This window comes from Lepidochelys kempii, chromosome 6 (genome assembly GCF_965140285.1).
Source record: "Lepidochelys kempii isolate rLepKem1 chromosome 6, rLepKem1.hap1, whole genome shotgun sequence".
NCBI lineage: Eukaryota > Metazoa > Chordata > Testudines > Cheloniidae > Lepidochelys > Lepidochelys kempii.
Genome location: NC_136385.1, coordinates 21,998,453 through 22,015,070, shown reverse-complemented (window position 1 = coordinate 22,015,070; position 16,618 = coordinate 21,998,453). Strand labels below are relative to the sequence as shown.

The 16,618-nt window shown below is 44.0% G+C and overlaps 2 protein-coding genes across 5 annotated transcripts in view; one reads left to right on the top strand and one right to left on the bottom strand.

Moving 5' to 3' along the window:
• C6H11orf24 (chromosome 6 C11orf24 homolog) overlaps positions 1-16,618 on the top strand; it is a 65,595-nt gene that overhangs the window by 10,742 nt on the left and 38,235 nt on the right. The window contains exon 2 of one of the 4 annotated variants that reach the window (XM_073347081.1): positions 5,845-5,970. The exons of the other annotated variants lie outside the window; for them this stretch is intronic. The gene's annotated coding sequence lies outside the window, so the exon portion shown is untranslated. The remainder of the gene's footprint in view (positions 1-5,844; positions 5,971-16,618) is intronic. 4 annotated transcript variants of the gene reach the window in all.
• Positions 1-16,618, bottom strand: part of LOC144930682 (uncharacterized) — a 42,495-nt gene that overhangs the window by 4,667 nt on the left and 21,210 nt on the right. The window lies entirely within an intron of this gene.

Here is a 16,618-nt window from a genome sequence, read left to right as displayed (position 1 = left end):
ATTGTGAAGCTTGGTTGGAGTGCTGCAGTCAGAGGGTGGGATGTTTCCCAGGGAATGCCTTACTGCTAAATGATGAACTAGCACTCAGCTGAGCCCTCAAGGGTTAACACACTGTTAATGTAACCTCATTCTCTACAAGGCAGCAGTAATGGAGGGAAGGGAGATAGTATGAGAGAGAGAGAGACAGAGACACACACCGTGTGTGTGTGTGAGAGAGAGAGTGAGACGGGCATTGCCCCTTTAAGTATGCTAACCCCACTCTAAGTAGATTGCCTGTTTAAGTAGATCAGCAAGTTGAGATGGCGGCTGCTGCCACCAAGCTCCCTCCGTCCTGAGCCCTGTCATGATTGTCTTCCCCCTCGCCCCTTGAAATGGGGTAAAGTAGCGGGTGGGAGGGGGACACTCTGACATTAGCACCCCTCTTCTTTTCTTCACCCTTCCCCCCGCACAGCAAGCAGGAGGCTCCCAGGAGCAGCTCCAAGGCAGAGGAAAGGAGCAGCACATGGCAGTTGGGGGAGGGACAGCTGAACTGCTTGGCATTTGATAGCCTGCTGGGCGGCTGCCACACAGGGAACTTACGGGAGCAGGGAGCTGTTAGGGAGACTGCCGGTCCACCCTGGTTCCAAGCCCCCAGCAGCTAGCTCCAATGGGCTGCTCTTCCTGCAAGCAGTGGACAAAACAGGAGGCTGCAAATAACGTCATTAGGCAGCATTGCGCAACTTGAAATCAGCATGTTCTTTAACTGATCAGCAACTTAACAATGTTAACCGGGATGACTTTAAGTAAGGAGTTACTGTACTAGTTTTTGAAGTATTAAATCAGCCTAGACCTTTATTTTATCTATCTTTTGCATTTAATTTCCTTTTATGTTTGTTTATTTATTTATTTATTTTTTGCAAGCACCATTCTCCCATAAAACTAAAATCCATCTCAGCTCCTTTCTGTCCTGACATATGTGGAGGAAAGAGGGTGGTCTGTTTGTTCATATGCTCATAGACTCCTTGTTTGCCTCCTAAAGAGAGGTTCATTGAACTTCCTTAGTGACCTCTACCGCTTAAACTAATCATAATTGTCCCACTGTTCCCGTCTGCCCCACCTGTCTGTTGTGTTACACTTAGATGGTAAGCTTTTGGGATGGGGCCATCTTTATAGTTTGTATAGTGCATTAGCACAAAGGGGCCACAATCTCTGACTTGGGCCTCTCAGGGCTTCTGTAATATGAAAAGTAATCATGAAAATTCCCAGAGTCTGTTAGCGCACAGGGGATTAGAACAGAACTTGAGAGTCTTGGCTAACAAGGCTGCTACTCTGAAACCTGGACTCTATAGGATTCTGTTCCCCTTTTGGCACTGGCTTGCTGCCAGACCTTGAGCATCACACCTGCTTTCATTTAGCAGAACACTTGAGCACGTGCTTTAGGGCTTGCCTATATGCAAAAGTTATACTGGTTTAACTTAAATTGGTATAAAAAATGGCTCTGTTAGACTGATGCAAATCCTTGTATGGATGCTTACCTCAGTTTAGCTTACACAGTGTCCAAACAGGGGTTGTACCGGTCTAGCTAAATCTGGTTTTAAATTGATTTTAAGTTAAACTAGTGCAACTTCTGTGTGTAGACCAGGACATCTCATTAATTCAGTAGGATTTAAGCATGTGCTTTGCTGAATCCTGGCCTTCATCCCTTTCTGTTGAAAAACAGGATAAACTTTCCCCCACACCCTCTTTTTATAAAATGCTTTCATAGTCTGAGTGCAAGCACCACAGAAGTACAAAGTGTTATTTTCTACATTTATTCTGAGCTTGCAGGTGTTGAAAGCTTTCTGCTGTAGCTCTTCTGAATCCTGGCTTATGTTTGCTCTGTTTTCCACTGCAGGCCAAATAAATTCCTCCTGTCAGCAAGAATGCAGTTAAGAGTGCATGCATTGTGAGTTTCCACCATCAAAAGGATTTTTGAGTCCATATGGACCCACTCAGAACTGCTGTGGAATGAGTCCAAGGGGAGAGGGAAGTCCAACAAGAACTGGGTACACACACATGAATGGGTGTTGGGGTTGGAATTCATCCCTAACGGAGAAGAGGGGATTAATAGTTTGTATGAGTGTTCGTAAAGGCAAACTGGTAGAAGAGAAGTAATTGGGGCCTGTGCATCAAGTCCAGTAAGCCATCAGAATGACTCCTGTGACATTCATCTGAGCTGCTTGCACTGTATCCTGGCTTTTCAGTTTGCCTCAAACCCAGAATGCTATTTAAACATAGTGGGTGTTTTTTTAGATATTAAAAACACACGGGAAGTAGAACAATCTTTCCTAGAAGTTTCTAAAACTGTTTTAATGATCCTTTGGCTAGATCTGTGATTTCATATAGAAGGTAGGCACTGAACTGGATATTGAGAGAGACCTGGCTTCAATGACCACCTCTGCCACACACACACCTGTATGACTTTGGACAAGTCACTCTGACTTCCTGTGCCTCAGTTCCCCATCTGTAAAATGGGTATCCTACCTTGTCTATTTAAGCCATAAGCTCTTTGTGGCAGAGACTGTGTCTTATGGGTATGTGCAGCGCCTAGTGCAATGGGGTCCTTCCCAATCTTTGTTGGGGGACCTTTAAGTGCAACTGTAATACAAATAATATTTTGCTCTAATTTTGTGAATGGGATCTGCAGTTGGGTGATATAATCACATCTAATAGCAAAGGAAAATTTAGCTGAATTTTTTTCTCATTAAATTTTCGTTCTTATATTTACCTTAACACCAATGGGAAGCTGCTGTCTTGACAGTGTGAGGATGCAAACTGGAGTGGGCTAGAAACACCTTGTGAGAAGGTGTAAGAACTGCTCGGAAGAGAGTATATGTGCGCTCGCGCGCATGCGCTCTCTCTCTCTCTCTCTCACACTCACGTTTCCTGTAACCCTTCCTGAGCTGAGGCTTTATTAGTAGCTTAAATAATAGAATATAAACATCAGTCTAAAGTTTTCTTTGAAGTGTGGCTCTCCAAGGATTTTCCCTGCAGCGGCCCTCTCTATTGTAGTTCCTAGTGTTCTTTTACCTCTAAGAAATGCTCTAGATTCTAGTAAATCCTGGTTGACTCTAACAAGGTACATCTCTCAGCATGGGTTAGCAGTAACTTCTCTGCATCTTTATGTATGGGTCTAGCACCCTGGCTTAACAGAAAAGCCATGTATTTCTCTGTAGTTTCTTAGAAAGCCTGACCTTCATACATGCTTTAGATTGAAAAGCTTGACGTCCTAGTTACTAATAATTAAGAAGTAGTCTTTGGATTCTGTGAGCGCGCATGTTTCCATGTGACAAATCCCTTTGCAGGACTGAGCGCTTATTTGGTATACTTTATTATCTGACTCTGTCTGAGAGAAGGAGACAATTAAAATTCACAAGAAGCAGAGATGACAGTTGTGCTACGTTCATGACTATGGGAGTGTGAGTACATGTTATACTTATACATAATAAGAAACCAAATCTTATAACTAATCAGTGAAGATATTTCCATTTCCCCTAAAGTTACACAAGTGAAAATCGGGGGCTGGGGGGATTCAATCAGTTGTTGTTTCCATTTGAGATATCTGTGGAAACCTTATCCCTAGGTGATCAAATGGTCCCTTCTGGCCTTAAATCTATGAACCTTTCTGTACCACTCTGTTAGTATAATTAGTTGGGCATTGCTAGTGGATGTTACTCAGAACAACTTGTTCTGAGCGATTACATGCAGGTTCCACTTTTGTATTTGTTTGGTAAAAAATCTTATTCATTAAGGCTCATAAGAGTGTCAGGTGTGTGAATGTTTTCCATTTACATTCTGTTCTGAACAGGGCTTTAAAAAAAGTGTATTAGTACATGGATCTGTGACTATTACCTGGAAAATCATTCATTCTCTCTCTCCAGCAGGGCTTTGTTTCAGAATTCAGGAGTATCATTAACTTGAAAAAACAACTTCTTGCTCATCCATCTAGGTAACATGCTGAATCTGTGAAAATCTGGGATCATCTTTTAAAGGAGCAGACTCCCTCCATCCTTGATTGGTTTTTTTCTTTGTCCCCTTTAGTCCTTCTTGTAAATTAATCCTGATTATTGCCTGCATGAAGTGTGCAAAACCTGTTTCATCTTCTCAGTCTGTTGATATTGAGGCTTTGATGGTCTGTCTCTCAGTTTATTGCTCCATTTCAGTGATGGATGTGATGCAACTGGGTTATAATGTCCTTTTAGGATTATATAGTACCTTTCATCATGAAGGATCCCCAAGTACTTTTCACACATGGAAATGGCTTCACTTTCAACTTACAAGCAGCCACTTCAGTGATGTATCACAAACAGATATTTAGCTGTCTACTGCAACATCATACCATTTTTTTTGGGACAAGAAATCCAAATAACTACTGTAACCAAGAGCCATCTTTATTTGTATAGGTTCCGAGTCAGGACAGCATCTGAACATATGCATAATGCTGTCACAATGAAGGTCAGTCTGCTTCAGATATTTGCTCTGTGTAGTGCTTAGTGGTCTGGGATGGAAAGAGGTAAGGCCTTGAAGTAAATTTTAGATTTTTTTTTTTTATTTGCAGTGGGTGGTGTTTAGTCAACTGGTGTATGAGGTTCTGTATTCAGACCTTTGCTGTCATTGGGATTCATAGGGATTGATGCAATTTTTGAATTCTGTGTCTATGGGGAAGCAATAGTTACGGAAGGACTTTAGAAAGGAAACAAATGTGAAAATGTGGATGTAACTCTCTTTTAAATTTCATACCTTTTGCAGCATGCTTGTAATACTGGTTCATTTGTTTGGTTTTTGGTAGAAAATTTTACATCAAAAGCCTTTGCTTAAGGAAATTTCAATTACTGGGAGAGGAAATGAATTGCTTCTGCCATTAGTGTTGTGCATCAGTGAGGGCTAGATGGGCCCATTCCTAATGAAGACTGTATTTTGGAAATTGAGTTTTTCTCTGTAAATTTTCTCTCCTGTGAGATGTAATTAGTTGATAAAACATTTCTTTTTTGATTAAATTTTTTATTTAATCTGGTAGCTACTTGGTTACAAGATATAATTTTGTACATTGCTTAACTTTGGGAGATGTTTGGAGAACAGCTGGTCCCTGTAATCTGAAACCTACTAGGTGTTCACTAAAGGTGTTAATTCTGCTCTCTGTTAGTTAACTTTCCTACCTGTCCTGGGACTCTCAAAAAGATTCTTTGAGGCTTGTGGGTACGTTGGATCATAGCCTCATGTGACATCACTAATAAAGTGCTTCAAGTATCTTGCCTGGGACTTCCAACAAAGTGTGGATCTAATAGTCTTGATTTTTTCAAATAAGAACCTCATTCACCCCCTTGTTAATTATGTTTGAGATCATCTTTGTACATTGAAAAGGGTAAAACAAATGTTTTTGCTTCTTAGTTCCTCTTAAAAACTCTGACAATGGCCATCCAGGCATAGGGTAGTCGCTTAACAAAAAAAACCAAACCACTGATCCCAGGAAGAGCTGATATACAAATCTGACGGTGGGGTTGGGGGCAGAAAGAGTAGAATCTGAAAGAGTCTTGCACTCAGATACCATGTTTGAAATGGATGCAAGTTGATGATCAATATTTATGCAAACTAGAACTGCACTTTGCATGTATACCCAAACAAACATACCAGGAACTGATGTATTTTATTTTATTATACACAATGATATGTGTTTCAAATGGGTAGGTTCATTGTCATGGCTGTACCCTCTGTGCCTTTCAGTCTTAATTGCATAGTTCCTACCACTGTAGTATCTGAGCACCTCATGATCTTCAATGTATTTGTCCACACAACACCCCTGTGAGTGCTACTATCCCTTTCTTACAGATGGGGACCTGAGCCACAGAGAAACAAAGTGACTTGTCCCCGGTCACCCAGGAAGTCTGTGGTGGAGCTGTGAATTGAGCCCTGGTCAGTGCCTTATCCCTTGGTTCTCAACCTTTCCAGACTACTGTACGTACCCCTTTCAGGAGTCTGATTTGTCTTGCTTACCCCCAAGTTTCACCTCACTTAAAAACTACTTGTTTACAAAATCAGACATAAGACAAAAATGTCACAGTACACTATTACTGAAAGATTGCTTGCTTACTTATTTTTACCAGATGTATAAAATAAATCATTTGGAATATAAATATTATACTTACATTTCAGTGTATAGTATAGAGAGCACTATAAACAAGTCATTGTCTGTGTGAAATTTCAGTTTGTACTGACTTCGCTAGTGTGTTTTTACGTAGCCTGTTGTAAAACTAGGCAAATATCTAGATGAGTTGATGTACCCCCTGAAAGACTCCTGTGTAACCCCAGGGGTACAAGTATCTCTGGTTGAGGATGACTAGCAACAGACCATGCATCTCCTCATGCTTTTACAGCAAAAGGGGAGAGGCAAGCAGCATTTTCACAGGACAGATCTGTGCAGGAAACCAACATAATATGCTGCATCCAAAAGTCCCTTAGGTGCTGAGTCCTGGTTTAGCATGTGATAAGCATCCCACCGTGAAGTCTCTGAGCACAGCTCCCAGAAAAGCAGTTCCACGTGTGCATCTATGTAGGTAGCTCTAGGGAGTTATTTAGGGCAGTGTTTTCAACACTTCGCTGTCTGTGTGTGCTTGTGGAAGCCTGGCAGATGAACACACGTGTACTGCGCAGGCAACTGGGCACAGAAATAGATGCATGTGACACTCTTGAAACTTATGTAAATATACACACCATTACCCTCACTGTGCAGATATGGAGGGAGCTACATTCAGTTGCACCTTTTGCCCTATTTTCTGTTTAAAACCCTATGAGCAGCCTCTGTGTTGGCTGGCCAGCAGCAGCTCTGACTGAGCATTGTTAAATTTAATTAAGATTGCATGGTAGGCGTAAGCCTTGAAACTAAGGCAATGTGAGTGATCTGCATGAAAACCTTTGCCCATGCAAGGCTGAATTAGAAAGACTAACTGAGCAAAGATTTAAAAGAGCTAAGTGTGTCTAGCTTGATTTAATTTTTAAGAGTTAAAGTATAGATCTCTCATTAGTGAAGTTTTTAAATGAGAAATATTCAGTCAACTCCAGAATTTCTAGACTTTTACATTGTAAACTCTGTAGCTGATGTTCATTACAGCAGTGTTTCTATGTGGGGATTAACTCTGGATCTTCAACTTAAAGCAAACGGTTGGATTTTTTCATGTATTGGTTTTGTAAAGTACCACCTGCTGCTTGTATCTTGTACACTTGGCTGCTTCACATCTTTCACTGTTTGGATGGTATATAAAGGGAATTCATTGTAGCTAGTCTCAAATTAGGCTCTTAATGAGCTCAGATGAGTTTGAGGTCAGGCTTCAAGGGTTTCTTCAGGTATGTTAGCAACAAGAAGAAAGTCAAGGAAAGCGTGGGCCCCTTACTGAATGAGAGAGGCAACCTAGTGACAGAGGATGTGGAAAAAGCTAATGTACTCAATGCTTTTTTTGCCTCTGTCTTTACGAACAAGGTCAGGTCCCAGACTACTGCACTGGGCAGCACAGCATGGGGAGGAGGTGACCAACCCTCTGTGGAGAAAGAAGTGGTTTGGGACTATTTAGAAAAGCTGGACGAGCACAAGTCAATGGGGCCGGATGCACTGCATCTGAGAGTGCTAAAGGAGTTGGCGGATGTGATTCAGAGCCTTTGGCCATTATCTTTGAAAACTCATGGCCATTGGGGGAGGTCCCGGACAACTGGAAAAAGGCTAATGTAGTGCCCATCTTTAAAAAAGGGAAGAAGAAGGATCCTGGGAACTACAGGCCAGTCAGCCTCACCTCAGTCCCTGGAAAAATCATGGAGCAGGTCCTCAAGGAATCAATTCTGAAGCACTTAGAGGAGAGGAAAGTGATCAGGAACAGTCAGCATGGATTCACCGAGGGCAAGTCATGCCTGACTAATCTAATTGCCTTCTATGATGACATAACTGGCTCTGTGGATGAGGGGAAAGCAGTGGACATGTTATTCCTTGACTTTAGCAAAGCTTTTGACACTGTCTCCCACAGTATTCTTGCCAGCAAATTAAAGAAGTATGGGCTGGATGAATGGACTATAAGGTGGATAGAAAGCTGGCTAGATTGTCGGGCTCTGCGGGTAGTGATCAATGGCTCCATGTCTAGTTGGCAGCCAGTATCAAGCGGAGTGCCCCAAAGGTCGGTCCTGGGGCCAGTTTTGTTCAATATCTTCATTAATGATCTGGAGGATGGCGTGGATTGCACCCTCAGCAAGTTTGCAGATGACACTAAACTGGGAGGAGAGGTAGATACAATGGAGGGTAGGGATAGGATACAGAGGGACCTAGACAAATTAGAGGATTGGGCCAAAAGAAATCTGATGAGGTTCAACAAGGACAAGTGCAGAGTCCTGCACTTACGACAGAAGAATCCCATGCACCGCTACAGAGTAGGGACCAAATGGCTAGGCAGCAGTTCTACAGAAAAGAACCTAGGGGTTACAGTGGACAAGAAGCTGGATATGAGTCAACGGTGTGCCCCTGTTGCCAAGAAGGCCAATGGCATTTTGGGATGTATAGGTAGGGGCATTGCCAGCAGATCAAGGGACGTGATCGTTCCCCTCTCTACGACATTGGTGAGGCCTCCTCTGGAGTACTGTGATCAGTTTTGGGCCCCACAGTACAAGAAGGATGTGAAAAAATTGGAGTGTCCAGCGGAGGGCAACAAAAATGATTAGGGGATTGGAACACACGACTTTTGAGGAGAGGCTGAGGGAACTGGGATTGTTTAGTCTGCAGAAGAGAAGAATGAGGGGGGATTTGATAGCTGCTTTCAACTACCTGAAAGGGGGTTCCAAAGAGGATGGATCTAGACTGTTCTCAGTGGTAGCAGGTGACAGAACGAGGAGTAATGGCCTCAGGTTGCAGTGGGGGAGGTTTAGGTTGGATATTAGGAAAAACTTTTTCATTAGGAGGGTGGTAAAGCACTGGAATTTGTTACCTAGGGAGGTGGTGGAATCTCCTTCCTTTGAAGTTTTTAAGGTCTGGCTTGACAAAGCCCTGGCTGGGATGATGTAGTTGGGGATTGGTCCTGCTTTGAGTAGGGGGTTGGACTAGATGACCTCCTGAAGTCCCTTCCAACCCTGATATTCTGTTATTGAAATTGGCAGGAAAGGTGCTACTCCTTTAAGATTTCAGTGGGCATAATCTGGCGTTGCAAGAGGATGCCCATGCAGTATCAGGATGGTGAAATCTGTGCACTCTAGTACCATATGGTGTCCGAAGCTGCTGGTTGCTTGATAGATGCAGGCTGGAAGCGGTATTGCTTGGAGCTTGCACAGTCGTTCTGTGGGAGGGGATATTCAAGAGAGTGAGTACAGAGATCCAGATACAGCCAATCTGGTGCTTCAGATCCCTTCCTTGGGGAGGTGTGCCCCAGGAATGAGGGGAGGGGAGGAGGAAGGTGATGCACGGGGCCTGGTTGGGGCATGGGAAAGGGAAGGGGGTTCACCTTAGCTGTTGAGTAGCTCAACTTTTTTTTTTTTTTTTTGGCTCTGGGAAGGTGAATAGAAGAGGGAAACGAGAATATAAATATACAGCATGTACAAAAAGCCAAGACTTAGACAAATGGGCTACAAACAGTTTTAGTGGTGACAAATTGTCTGTTGCAGTTTAAGATGTGGAACAGCTTTCTGTTTCAACCTATCTGAGCCAAAGGATTGGTGAGCAGTATTCCAGGTTTAATTCCCTTTCAGTCGGTTGTCATAATAAATAACATGGTGTGAACATCTAATCCTCGCTGCAGGGTACTTATTCTGTTCTGTGCTCTGCCCCAGCAGAGTTACCTAATAACGCAATGCAGACAGTTGAAGTGCAGAGCTCCTGTAAATTGTCTGAAGCCTACAAGGAATACCTAGCACTGAGGAGGAGGCTGTTATAGGTGGCTGAGTATAAACTGACTGAGAGCTAGAAGTGCTGCCGTCTGATATATGCTGCAGTTAGTTCCTCCGCAGTTCATATAGAAGGTAATTTTTTCAGTGAAGATCTTTTTGTTTGCTATTAGTGAGATCTTCCCTCTAAATACAATGTACCATTTCATGTCTGCCCCCATACTGCAGCCCCGTGGAGCTGAGCCCATGGGCCAGAGGCAAGGACACAGAATCCATCTGCCATTTCAAGGGCATACAGGACCTGCCTAGAGGTTGCCAGGTGTCTGGTTTTCGACCAGAAAGTCTTGTAGAAAAGGAGACCTGACAGTGTCCGGTCACCTGAGTAACTGTCCACAAACTGTTCCACCGCCGGACAGTTTTCCCATGCATGTGCGGAATTAATTTTATGCGCACCAATATAGAGGTGATGTGTGACATATCACCTCCATATTGGTGCACATAACAAAATTCATGTGGTGGGGCCGAGAGGCTCAGGGCTGGGGCAGAGGATTGGGGTGAGGGGCTCAGGGCTGGGGCAGACGGTTGGGGTGCAGGTTCTGGGGGCTACAGTAGGGAGAGAGGACTCCTCTTCTCCACCCCCCCCCCCCAGCTCTCTCCCCCTACAGTAGTATTTGGGCTGGGGAGGAGGGAGAGACGCCTCTCCCTGGCCATGGCAGGTCTGAGCTGGGGCCAGCGGGGAGAGGCACCCCTCCCCTCCCCTCCCCGCCGCGGCCCTGAGCCTCTGCATGGGGCTTAACAGGTCATGCAGCTTAGAGGGAACTTAGCTGCTGGGAGGGCGGGAAGAGCAGCTGCTGCTGGAGCTGGAGGAGCACTTTATGGCCCTACTAATTTCATGATCCACTGTGGTCAATTTCACAGGCATAGGATTTTAAAATAGTGAATTTCAGCTATTTAAATCTGAAATTTCATGGTGATGTTATTGTAGGGCTCCTGACCCAAAGAGGAGTTTTGGGGGGGTTGCAAGGTTATTGTAGGGGGGTGTTGCGGTACTGCTACCCTTACTTCTGCACTGCCGGTGGCCGCGCTGCCTTCAGAGCTGGGCAGCTGGAGCATGGTGGCTGCTGGCCGGGAGCCCAGCTCTGAAGGCAGAGCCGCCGCCAGCAGCAGCGCAGAAGTAAGGATGGCCTGGTATGGTACTGCCGCCCTGACTTCTGCACTGCTGCCTGCAGGGCTGGGCCCTCAGTCAGCAGCCACCATGCTCTGGCCGCCCAGCTTTGCACTGCCTTCAGAGGTAAGGGTGGCAATACTGCAACCCCCCAAAATAACCTTGCGATCCCCCTGCAATTCCCTTTTGGGTCAGGAAGCCCAATATGAGAAACACTGGTCTCCCCCTGTGAAATCTGTATAGTACAGTGTAAAAGTGCAAAGATGACCAGATTTCACGGGGGGAGACCAGATTTGATGGCTGTGAATTTGGTAGGGCCCTACCCATAGCACACTGCTGTAGAGATACTGGACTGCTCTAGAGCAGCCCACTGAGACTGGTGCAAATTATAGCAGCTCCAAGGGTACTGTAATTTATGAGAAGGACCATTTGGGCCCCTGGAACAGCCCAGGAGCCAGAGGGTGTCTAAAGGTGTCATAAAGTGCGGAACTGCGTTAGCATTTTTGTTAGAAGCTTCTGTCTCAGATCCTAGCAAACGCCAGTTCCTGGCCATCCACTAGGACTGCCCTGTGCTCTAGATCTCCAGAGTGGGTTAAGCTTCTGGAGCCTGAACGGAGTCCAGTCATTCTTGGGGTCCCTCGGTGCACACTCAGAGTTCAGATCTTCTATCTGGCACCCCCTTACTGTTATACCAATAAAATAAAAACCAGCAGGATCTTATTAAAGGGAAAAAGGCAAAATACCACATTTATTGTGAATACAGAAAGAATCATAGTAATCAGTTAGTTATAGTTATAACATTCCATTCCCTCTCATATTTACACACACGTTCTGCAAGGTTGTTATCATAGTTACCAGCCTTAGAGTTGCTCATGCCAAGCCACTGGCCAGGTGGCCTGGACATGAGGAGGGAGCAGGGCCTTGTCAGATGCTCATCTGATGCTCCTGGAAGTTGGTTTGCAGCATCAGACCCCAAAGTTCTCACTTTCTAGAGTCCACTTTTATAGGAATTGCTTCCTATGCCAGTCTATGGGATTTGCTTCATCATGCTGTTGCTGGATCAATCAGCAGATGGCACATTCCTGACGGCTCCGTGCTGCCAGATGTTATCTTGTTCTTTGGTTCTCCCGTCCTTGAGGCTGTTGGGTGGATTCCAGTCTGCCCTCCGGGAGCCCTCTGGTTATTTCCACTTGACGCCTTCTTCAGCCGATGGACACTGGATTCTTAGGCTGGCGCCTCCCTGATCATTCAGTTATTATCCACACCAAGCATCCATCCACATACATCCTCTATCTCTGTTTTAATCACAATTGTTAATACAACAAAGGGGCAGGGAGTCTCTGGGTGCTGTTTCTGTTGTTAGAGTATTGCTTTGAGTCTCTCTCTGTGTGAATTGCTTTGAGAACAGACTCTGTCTTAGAATGTACTGATGCAATTAGCAGCTTGCAAGTTTCACACATAGAGGGAGAGATACAGTACCAAAAACCAAGAGACGTCTTAATTAGTAATACCCTGGAATTTAACCTATGGGGAATCAAACTCATTTGTGATTTTAATACAGAACTTCTTTAATGTGATCCAACATAATGAGTGTTGGAATTCACTGTCCAACCTTCTAGCCCCACTGGGCGCACCACTGACCCTTCAGACTCCCCAGTACTTGAATCCACCCTTCTCCCAGAGAAGGTGTGAAGCTTCTGGTTTACAGTTTAATTCCCTTGGGGGCACGTGGCAGTTGTGAAGCAGTCCCACACACACTTTGTACATTCTAATGTTATGTTCTTTATATTTAATCACGTGAAGCACAAGAGTGCAAATCACACTGTTAACCCATAGGATAAATGCACCCCAGTATTTTGAGGGTGAGGAAGTTAGATTTGGACATACTAACTAGCTTGATGGGCTACACACACAAAACAATAAATGTCCCTAAATGTAATGTCCTTCGTTAGCGTACCCTTCCCTTGGGAGATCATCTGTGTTTAGGCAGGCAGGGTCTTTCACCCCATTGCCTACTCTCATCTTCCGCTGGTTCAAGAAGGCTCTCAGTCCCAGTCTCTCCCCCACATCTCAGTTTTTCATAGACTCCTGCTGGGGTCACTAGGTTTGTTTGTTTGTTTTTCTCCTCTTCCTAAGCCAGGTCTACACTACAAATTTACATCTGCGCAGCTACGCCACTGTAGCACATCTGGTGAAGACGCTCTGAGCCAACCGGAGAGAGCTCTCCCATCGCCTTAATAACTCCATTTCTGAGAGCAGCGGTAGCTATGTTGGCAGGAAAAGCTCTCCCGCTAACGTAGCACTGTCTACACAGGGGATTACGGTCAGTATAACAACTTCGATCAGGGATGTGGATTTTTTGCATCCCTGTGCGATGTAATTCTACGGAAGTAAGTATGTACTGCTGTAGACCAAGCCCTGGTAGTCCCATTACTTACTTCCTCCTCTTGCCTGAAGGGAGGGAGGTTTGGATCTTCTCCCAGCTAAAGCAAACCCACTGTCCCAGGGTATTTTCCTTTCAATAGATGATCATTGAATGCTGATCACTCATCATTGTCTCTGGTCTGGAAGAGACTTGACATGATCTGGCTACCTCAGGGTGGATCCCTGCACATATATGCTTTCTGTGACACAATGTCATGATAAAATGTCATAAAATCATCCACAATTCAGAAGTGGCACAGAGAGAACCCCTAATTTGTCACAGCTTCAATTTTGCATTAGATTTTAAATGCATGAAAAATACTATCCTGTTGCAAGACCCAAGTGTCTTTAACAGTTAATATGTTTTCAGTAATTGACCATATGTATAAAAACAGCAGGGTAAAACGACGATTGATAAACTTACTGTTGGAATTTATGTGAAACTGCAATGTACTGCAAAGGAATACTTCTCTAAAAGGCCTGCTGACCAACATTCAATCTTCCCCTGTGTAAGAAATGTAATCAGTTTGAACAGTAATGATCAGAGGTCAGATTTTATAGGACTTGGAGTCATAATCTCCCAGGATCTACTCTATAGAGCTGGCAATATTGCCAACTCTCATGATTTTGTCATGAGTCTCATGATGATTATTGGTTTCAGAGTAGCAGCTGTGTTAGTCTGTATCCGCAAAAAGAAAAGGAGTACTTGTGGCACCTTAGAGACTAACACATTTATTTGAGCATAAGCTTTCGTGAGCTACAGTTCACTTCGTCGGATGCATTCAGTGAAAAATACAGTGGGAAGATTTATATACACAGAGAACATGAAACAATGGGTGTTACCATACACACTGTAAGGAGAGTGATCAGGTAAGGTGAGCTATTACCAGCAGGAGAGCAGGGGGGGAGGGGGGTGGACCTTTTGTAGTGATAATCAAGGTGGGCCATTTCCAGCAGTTGACAAGAACGCTGAGGAACAGTGGGGGAGGGAATAAACATGGGGAAATAGTTTCACTTTGTGTAATGACCCATCCACTCCCAGTCTCTAGTCAAGCCTAGGTTAATTGTATCCAGTGTGCAAATTAATTCCAATTCAGCAGTCTCTCATTGGAGTCTGTTTTTTTTTTTTAAGAATTGCAACTTTTAGGTCTGTAATCGAGTGACCAAAGAGATTGAAGTGTTCTCCGACTGGTTTTTGAATGTTATAATTCTTGGCGTCTGATTTGTGTCCATTTATTCTTTTACTTAGAGACTGTCCAGTTTGACCAATGTACATGGCAGAGGGGCATTGCTGGCACATGATGGCATATATCAGATTGGTAGAAGTGCAGGTGAACGAGCCTCTGATAGTGTGGCTGATGTTATTAGGCCCTTTGATGGTGTCCCCTGAATAGATATGTGGACACAGTTAGCAACAGGCTTTGTTGCAAGGATAGGTTCCTGGGTTAGTGATTCTGTTGTGTGGTTGCTGGTGAGTATTTGCTTCAGGTTGGGGGGCTGTCTATAAGCAAGGACTGGCCTGTCTCCCAAGATCTGTGAGAGTGATGGGTCGTCCTTCAGGATAGGTTGTAGATCTTTGATGATGCGTTGTAGAGGTTTTAGTTGGGGGCTGACGGTGATGGCTAGTGGCGTTCTGTTATTTACTTTCTTGGGCCTGTCCTGTAGTGGGTGACTTCTGGGTACTCTTCTGGCTCCGTCAGTCTGTTTCTTCACTTCAGCAGGTGGGTATTGTAGTTGTAAGAATGCTTGACAGAGATCTTGTAGGTGTTTGTCTGAGGGGTTGGAGCAAATGCAGTTGTATTGTAGAGCTTGGCTGTAGACAATGGATCGTGTGGGGTGGTCTGGATGAAAGCTGGAGGCATGTAGGTAGGCATGCGGTCAGTAGGTTTCCGGTATAGGGTGGTGTTTATGTGACCATCGCTTATTAACACCATAGTGTCCAGGAAGTGGATCTCTTGTGTGGACTGGTCCAGGCTGAGGTTGATGGTGGGATGGAAATTGTTGAAATCATGGTGGAATTCCTCAAGGGCTTCTTTTCCATGGGTCCAGATGATGATGATGTCATCAATATAGCGCAAGTAGAGTAGGGACATTAGGGGACGAAAGCTGAGGAAGCGTTGTTCTAAGTCAGCCATAAAAATGTTGGCATACTATGGGGCCATGCGGGTATCCATAGCAGTGCCGCTGATTTGAAGGTATACATTATCCCCAAATGTGAAATAGTTATTCCTTTCCTTAAAGCCCCAGCTCCTGGAGTAAAGTGGATATGTACTGATATCAGCCTCCATTCTTAAAGAAAAAAGTGTCTAGTAGGGCTGTCAAGCAATTAAAAAAATTAATCTCAATCACACGATTAAAAAAGATTAATAGAATACCATTTATTTAATATTTTTGGATGTTTTCTACATTTTCAAATATTGATTTCAGTTACAACACAGAATGCAAAGTGTACAGTGCTCACTTTATATTTTTGATTACAAATATTTGCACTGTAAACAAAATATTTTTCAATTCAACTCATACAAGTAGTACTGTACTCATACTGTAGTGCAATCTCTATTGTGAAAGTGTTACTTACAAATGTAGATTTATTTTTTTGTTGCATAACTGCACTCCAACACAAAACAATGTAAAGTTGTAGTACCTACAAGTCCACTCTGTCCTACTTCCTGTTCAGCCACTCACTCAGACAAACTAGTTTGATAACAATTTGCAGGAGATAATGCTGCCTGCTTCTTGTTTACAACGTCACCTGAAAGTGAGAACAGGCACTCGCATGGCATTGTTGTAGCCAGCATCACAGGATATTTACATGCCAGTTGCACTAAAGATTCGTATGTCCCTTCATGCTTCAACCACCATCCCATAGGACATGCGTCCATGCTGATGACGGGTTCTGTTCAATAACGATCCAAAGCAGAGCAGATGGACGCATGTTCATTTTCATCATCTGAGTCAGCCGATGGTTGATTTTCTTTTTTGGTGGTTTGGGCTCTGTAGTTTCCGCATCAAAGTGTTGCTCTTTTAAGACCTCTGAAAGCATGCACCACACCTCGTCCTTCTCAGATTTTGGAAGACACTTCAGATTCTTAAACCTTGGGTCGAGTGCTGTAGCTATTTTTAGAAATCTCACATTGGTACCTTCTTTGCGTTTTGTCCAATCTGTAG